The sequence below is a fragment of the Triticum urartu genome, chromosome 7A, assembly GCF_056163025.1.
Source record: "Triticum urartu cultivar PI428250 chromosome 7A, HENAU_Tu73, whole genome shotgun sequence".
Taxonomy (NCBI): Eukaryota; Viridiplantae; Streptophyta; class Magnoliopsida; order Poales; family Poaceae; genus Triticum; species Triticum urartu.
Genome location: NC_141879.1, coordinates 37,370,034 through 37,377,086, shown reverse-complemented (window position 1 = coordinate 37,377,086; position 7,053 = coordinate 37,370,034).

Here is a 7,053-nt window from a genome sequence, read left to right as displayed (position 1 = left end):
TTTCTCTTTTTGCTCTGTCCAGTTGATGGCGTTACGGACGGCTGAGTCAGCTTGAGCACAAAGATCCCTAGTTCCACAGGTAACTTAAGTGCGGCGCACTTTGACAGGCCATCGGCAATGGCGTTCTGAGCTCTTGGAACATGTTCCATTTGTAGGCCGTCAAAGTGTTCGTCTAGCTTTCTCACTTCGTCGACGTAAGCTTCCATCAACGGACTCTGATAATTCTTGTTTACTTGGCGGACGACAAGTTGTGAGTCACCCCTGACAATGAGCTTCTTGATCCCAAGGTCTGCTGCGATCCTGAGACCGGCAAGCAAACCTTCATACTCTGCAGTATTGTTTGTTGCTTGCTCCTTGGGAAAGTGCATCTGGACTACGTACTTGAGGTGCTCTCCGGCGGGTGTGACAAGCAGCACGCCAGCGCCGGCGCCTTGCAGCGAAAAGGCACCATCAAAGTACATCAGCCACTCTTTGCTTACTTCCTTGTCGGGGATGCTCATTTCTGAAATCTCTTCATCTGGTGTTGGCGTCCATTCTGCTATAAATTCTGCCAATGCTCTGCTCTGGATAGTTGAAGTACTTTCAAACTTGAGGCCAAAGCTTGACAGTTCCAGTGCCCACTCAACAATCCTGCCTGTCGCTTCTGGATTCTGCAGTATTCTCTTCAGCGGAAAGCGAGTGACAACTGTGATCTCATGTGCTTGGAAATAATGGCGTAGCTTTCTCGAGGCCATGAGAAGGCCGAAAAGCAACTTCTGCACGCCAGAGTACCTTGACCTAGCCCCCTGCAGAAGGGAACTGACAAAGTAAACTGGGCGCTGCACCATTTTCTTCTGTATCTCTTCTCGCATCTGCGCAGATCCATCTTTGCCGGGACCAGAGCTTGCCGGGGAAGCCACCTGCTTGTCGCTGGATGCGCTTGCCGTGGTTGCTGGCTCATCATCTGCCTCCCTCTCTGCTACTAACGCAGCACTAACCACTTGATTGGTTGCTGCTACATACAGCAGCAACTTCTCTTGTGGCTTAGGTGCGACAAGTATTGGAGGGGAGGACAGGTATCTCTTCAAGTCTTGCAGCGCAGCCTCCGCTTCCGGAGTCCATCTCATTGGACCTGCCTTTTTCAATAATTTGAAAAACGGCAGGGCGCGCTCAGCAGACCTAGAGATAAACCTGCTGAGAGCAGCCACGCAACCGGCAAGTCTTTATACATCCTTGACGCGCTTGGGTGCTTCAATCTGCTCAATGGCCTTGATCTTGTCGGGATTGGCTTCAATTCCCCGCTGAGACACGAAGAACCCGAGAAGCTTGCCGGAGGGAACTCCAAACACACACTTCTCTGGGTTGAGCTTGAGGCTGATCTTGCGCAGATTTGCAAAGGTCTCGTCTAAATCTTGGATCAAAGTTGCTCTGTCCTTGCTCTTGACCACTATGTCATCCATGTAGGCTTCCACATTTCTGTGTATTTGTGGCTCAAGAGCGACATGGACTAGTCTTGCAAATGTTGTGCCAGCATTTTTTAATCCGAAAAGCATCCGTATGAAACAGTACATGCCACATGGAGTAATAAATGCGGTCTTCTCCTCATCTTCTTCTGCCATGAAGATCTGATGATATCCTGAGTATGCGTCAAGAAATGAAAGCAGATCACATCCGGCTGTGGAGTCAACAATCTGGTTAATGCGCGGCAAAGGAAACGGGTCTTTGGGACAAGCTTTGTTAACATCGGTAAAATCGATACTAAGTCTCCATTTCCCGTTTGCCTTGCGCACGACTACAGGATTGGCCAACCACGTAGGATGGAGCACTCCTCTGACAAGGCCTGCTGCTTCCAGCTTCTTGATCTCTTCTGCGATGAATTATTGGTGCTCCACTGCTTGCTTCCTGACCTTTTGCTTGACGGGCCGCGCATGAGGACAAACGGCAAGGTGGTGCTCAATCACTTTCCTGGGAACACCGGGGATGTCAGACGGTTGCCACGCAAACACGTCGACATTCGCCCGCAGGAAAGCAACGAGCGCACTTTCCTATTTAGGGTCGAGAGTGGCACTGATGGTGAAGGTACCACCAGTGCCGTCCTCCTTGGCGGACACCTTTTTCGTCTCTGGCGGAGCTGCCATCGTCTTCTTACACTTGCTGGTGGAGCTCGATGGTGCGTCCTCGACGGCAGCGCAGCACTCCGAAGAGGTGCGCTTGCCGGAGTGGGCATCAGAACTCTTGCCGGACTTGGTCTTCTTCCCCCCGGGAGCTTCAGCGGCAAGTGACTCACGATCTGCTGCGGCTGCTGCTTCCCGGTAGATCTTGTCGGCGCAGATAAGAGCATCCTTCTTGTCGCCAGGGACAGAGATGACGCTTATTGGGCCTGGCATCTTCAGCATGTTGTATGCATAGTGAGAGGCTGCCATGAACTTGGCGAGTGCTGGACGGCCAAGTATCCCATTATAAGGTAACGGAATATCGGCAACGTCAAAAGTGACTCTCTCAGTCCTGAAGTTTAGCTCGCTGCCAAATGTTACCGGCAGCGTGACTTTCCCCTTCGGCTTGCTCCTTCCCGGGTTGATTCCTTGGAATGTGCCGGTCTCTTCGAGCTCGCTGTCAGGGATCTGGAGTTTCTGGAGTACAGCGGAGGAGATCGGGTTCAAGCCGGCCTCGCCGTCAACTAGCATCTTAGTGACCTTGAGGTTGCGGATAGTTGGTGAAACCAACATCGGCAAGCACCCGACCGCAGTTGTGCGATCAGGGTGGTCCTCAATGTCAAAGATGATAGGCGTGCTGGACCATTTGAGAAGCTTGCGCGATTCGATAGGTGGTTCTGCTGCATTGACTTCCCGCACCCACTATTTGAGTTGGCGGTGCGAAGTATGCAGAGAAGCACCACCGTCAACGCACAAGACCTCTGTGGCTTTCCGGAACTCCTGCTCACTGGTCTCGACATCATCCATATCTTCGTCGTCGTCGTCGTCTTCATCGTTGTCGCGGCCGCGGGGAGGTCTATCTCCTTGCCGCTGCTTGGCCTTGTCGCGGCGTCCTCCCCGGCCGGCGCGCTTCTTGCCGGATTCTCCAGCACCTCCTTGGGCCCTCTCCTTGTCGCGTCGCTCGTACTCAGCTTTTTGCTGCTGGACAAGCTGCTCGACTTTTTTGCAGCTCTGGAGGTCATGGCCCTTGGTGCGGTGAATCTTGCAGTACTGCTTGTCGATGCCGTCCTGCTTGTCGACGACTGCCACAGCCTGGTAGTTGGTGCATGCGGCAATCTCCTTGCCAGAGGTACCAACTTTGGCCTGCTTGGTGCCACCTTTGTTGCCGGACTGCTCAATGACTAGCACCTCTTTGCCTTTCTTCTTCCTGTTCCGCCGCCGGTTTTTCTTTGCCGGGGCAGCATCCTCACTGTCAGATCCTCCTGCTCCTACATCCTCTCCGGGGAGTTTCCTCCCTTCCTCGGCGCGTGCACACTTGTCAGCCAGGGCATACAGCTCACTGACGTCTCTGATCCTGCACATCGCCATCTCCTCCCGCATCCTGCGGTTACGCACGTTCTGATGAAATGCGCTGATGACCGCGGCGGGGTGGACGTCTGGGATGTTATACTGTACACGGCTGAACCTCTGAATGTACTTGTGCAGGGGCTCTCCTTCCTTCTGGACGAGCAGATGAAGGTCACTCTCTTGGCCATGAGGTTTGTGGCCGCCTGTAAAGGCGCCGACAAACTGATGGCATAGGTCTGCCCAGGAGGATATGGAGTTGTCCGGCAAGTGCATGAGCCAGGACCTGACGTTGGGCTTGAGCACCAACTGGAAGTAGTTGGCAAGGATCTTGTCATCCCGCCCCCCGGCAGCCTGCACCGCGATGGTGTAGATGCTGAGGAACTCCGATGGATGTGTCTTGCCGTCGTACTTCTCTGGTACATCTGGTTTGAAATTCTTCGTGCTGGGCCACTGGACTTGCCGCAGCTCACAAGTGAACGCAGGGCAACCTACCGCGTACGGCAAGTCGCCTGGTTCCCCTGGCGCATGCATGTCGACAGAGGTCCCAGCACGCTGGTCTGATTGACGTCGCGCTTCTCTTCGGCGCTCGATGCGAGTACGAGCGTCCTCTTGTTGTCGTTCTTGAAGAACTTGGCGCTGATCGCGACGAGCTCGCGGATCTGATGACGCGGTGGAGTCGCTGTCGAGGTGGATCCGGCGAGTCGGCGATCTTGGCCTTCGGGGCGGAGAGTGCACAGAGGTTGCACCCCCACCGGTTTTGTCGCCACCGGCTCGTGCCTGGCTGACTTGCCGCGGCTGCGACGTGCTCGGCTGCCGTGGAGTGTCGCCGTTGGCGAAGCCGATGAGACTCTGGATGGTAGCCCTCCAGTCGTCGATCTTGTCCGCCGTTGGAGGGTAATCTAGGAGCAGCTGAGCTCGCGCCAAAGCTTCTGCTGCAGTGGCGGGTGGCGGTGGCGAACGGTGCGAGAAGCGGGATATGCTCGGACTTATAACCACGTTAGAAGGAGCAGTATCCCGTCCAGGCGACCGTGTCTCGCTCGCGCCAGCATGTTGGCGTGCATGGTGGTCCTGAGCGCTACGAGATCCACCAGCTCGATCTTGATCTAGCAAATGCATGGTACCGTGAGTACCATGACGCTGCCGGTCCCGCGCCTCCTGAGACGGGCGCGGTGCATGTACGGACGTCGAGGTCTTGGAGTGCGCCCGGTCGTTGTGGGAGCCGGCTACGCCATAGATGGGCAGCGCAGCCTTGTCCTTGGACCTGGCAGCACCGTGAGCTCCCTCGTCGACGCGCGTTCTTCCGCCGGCGCCCGCCCCATCAGCCGTTTTCTCCGGCGATGGTGGGTTCGGCGCGGACGGAGCAGCCGCCTCCGAAACCTTCTTCTTCGGCGGCATGTTGATGAAGATGATGAAGATCTAGCTCGCGAGAACGCCGGATCTGGTTCACACAACTTCGATGCCCCCTACCTGGCGCGCCAAAGATGCCGGGGTACTGATCCACGGGCACCTATGGGACCAGCGGACCGGGTCCCTTTCGGTTCGGCGGGGGTGGAGATCGTGCAAAGAGCAAATCGAGGTGATACACGCGAGCGATTTACCCAGGTTCGGGCCGCACGGATGCGTAAAACCCTACTCCTGCTTTGTGGTTTGTATTGATTTCTTGCTCGGGAGCGCGGAGTGCTACAGTACACACCAGCAGCTAACGAAACCGAGCGTGAGTGTTTTTTGCGAAACCCCCTCTACGTTGCACACGGGCCTCCTTTTATATGCTCAAGGGGTCACCAACAGGTGGCAACAGAGGCAAAGGGTAAAAAATGGAAAAGTGCTGCAGTAGGTACAGCTACCTGCTATAGTGTATCATACCTAACCCTGACGGCAGGGGACAAGGGCCTTAAATGCCCGTCTGTGTCGCCTAAACAGTGCGAAAAGGGACCGCCAGGGACGCCACCGTTCGCCACAATGGCGATCTTGTTAGCGTCGCTTGCCACCGCACGCCGCTGGCTGCACAGCCTCCCGCCACGTACGCCTGGAAGGGCCCCAGAGCGACACATTGGTGGATGCGCTGGAGCGTGGGCCCAGAGAGGTGGCTTGCCGCGGCAAGCGCCTTGCCGCTATCGTTATCTTGTCGCATCCGGGATCTAGTCGCTCACCGGGCCTTACCGGGGCGCGTGGTGCGCCGCGGCAAGTTCCTCGAAATGCCTTGGGTGGCCTTCCCGGCAAGCTCCTCTTGCCGGGGTCTTGGGATGCTTTTGTTAGCCTTCCCGGCAAGCTCCTCTTGCCGGGGTCTTGTCTTCTTGGCTTGGACACTTTGTTCTTGAATGGCTCCAAAGGAACCACGGAGGACCTTGGCGGTCACCCGGCAAGCGTTGCCGCGGGACGCTGCGACTGTCCGTGCACAAGTTCGGGATGCTAGGGTACCCCTACTCTAGTACACCGACACACACCAAAAAAGACGAAGAAGGTAATTTCATTTACCCGAAGCATACCACTCGACAGTGTCGGCTCCTGATCCAGCAGTTCCGAGAGAAACAGCCCAAGGAAAAGGAGAAGGAGGCAGACAAGGCTGAGTGTGAAGGGGAAGATGATGATGGTTATCCTCACGTGAATTCCACTCTGATGATTTTCGCTGATGTTGAAAACAAGAGTCGATTGAAAGTCATCAACAGAGAAGTGAACATGGTCGCTCCGGCGACACCCAATTACTTGAAATGGTCGCAGAGTGCCATTATGTTCGACCAGTCTAATCACCCAGCGCACATCGCCACCCCTGGGAGGCAAGCGCTGGTGGTCGACCCGGTGGTCGAAGGCACTCGACTGACAAAGGTCCTGATGGACGGTGGCAGTGGCCTGAACATTCTATACGCAGAAATGTTGAAAGGAATGGGCATTCCGATGTCCAGACTCAGTGAAAGCCATATGAGTTTCCATGGGGTCATCCCAGGCAAGAAGGCTGCGTCCCTCGGTCAGATTGCACTCGACGTGGTTTTCGGTGATGCCAAAAATTACCACAAAGAAAAGTTGACATTTGAAGTCGTGGATTTTCAGAGTGCGTATCATGCAATTCTGGGCAGGCCAGCTTATGCACGATTCATGGCTCGACCTTGTTACGTGTACCTCAAACTGAAGATGCCTGGTCCCAGAGGAGTGATCACTATCTCTGGTAATCGGAAAAAGGCGGAAGAGTGTTTCCAGAAGTGCTGAAAGATCGCCGATGCCCAGATGGCCCTGGCAGAATTGCAAGAATACCAGAAAAATGTAGACCCAAGTGACTTGTTGCGAACTAAGAAGCCAGCCACGGATTCAGTATTCCAGTCGTCTGGCGAGACGAAGTCTGTTCACATTCACCCGACGGACCCCAATGCAGCTCCGACCCACATTTCGACCACACTCGACTCCAAATAGGAAGAAGCGCTCATCCAATTCCTCCGTGAGAACTGGGACATCTTTGCATGGAAGCCTTCCGACATGCCAGGTGTTCCCAGGGGACTGGCTGAGCATCGTTTGCGAGTCGACCCGAAAGTGAAACCAGTCAAAGAGCATCTTCGACGGTCCGCCGTCTAGAAAAGAAAAGCAA